The following is a 388-nucleotide window of genomic DNA, read 5'->3' as shown; positions in this document are numbered from 1 at the left end:
CTGTTCCGTGCAGCCCGGAGGCCTGGGCCGTGGGCCAGGTGCACACGGGAGTCTGAGAGCCCTGGACACAGGCCAGGGTCCCGCCTAGCTGGCTCCGGGGCACTGTCCGCACCCCGTCGGCCTTGGGCCTCTGGGGTTCCTGCTCATCCTCGGCAAAGCTCTGGCCTCCTGGGCTCCTCTCTCCTGGGCGCTGGCCTCCTGGGCTCCACTCTCCTGGGCTCCGTCCTCCTGGGCTCCGGCCTCCTGGGCTCCGCTCTCCTGGGCTCCGGCCTCCTGGGCTCCGGCCTCCTGGGCGCCGGCCTCCTGGGTCTGGAAGTGCAAAGTGCTTGCGAGGGGCCAGTTGCCTCGTTCTGCACAGGGAGAGTCAGGCCCCCAAAGCTGTGGCCAC

This window comes from Myotis brandtii, unplaced genomic scaffold (assembly GCF_000412655.1).
Source record: "Myotis brandtii unplaced genomic scaffold, ASM41265v1 scaffold628, whole genome shotgun sequence".
NCBI lineage: Eukaryota > Metazoa > Chordata > Mammalia > Chiroptera > Vespertilionidae > Myotis > Myotis brandtii.
Note: the sequence above shows the minus strand (reverse complement) of the source record.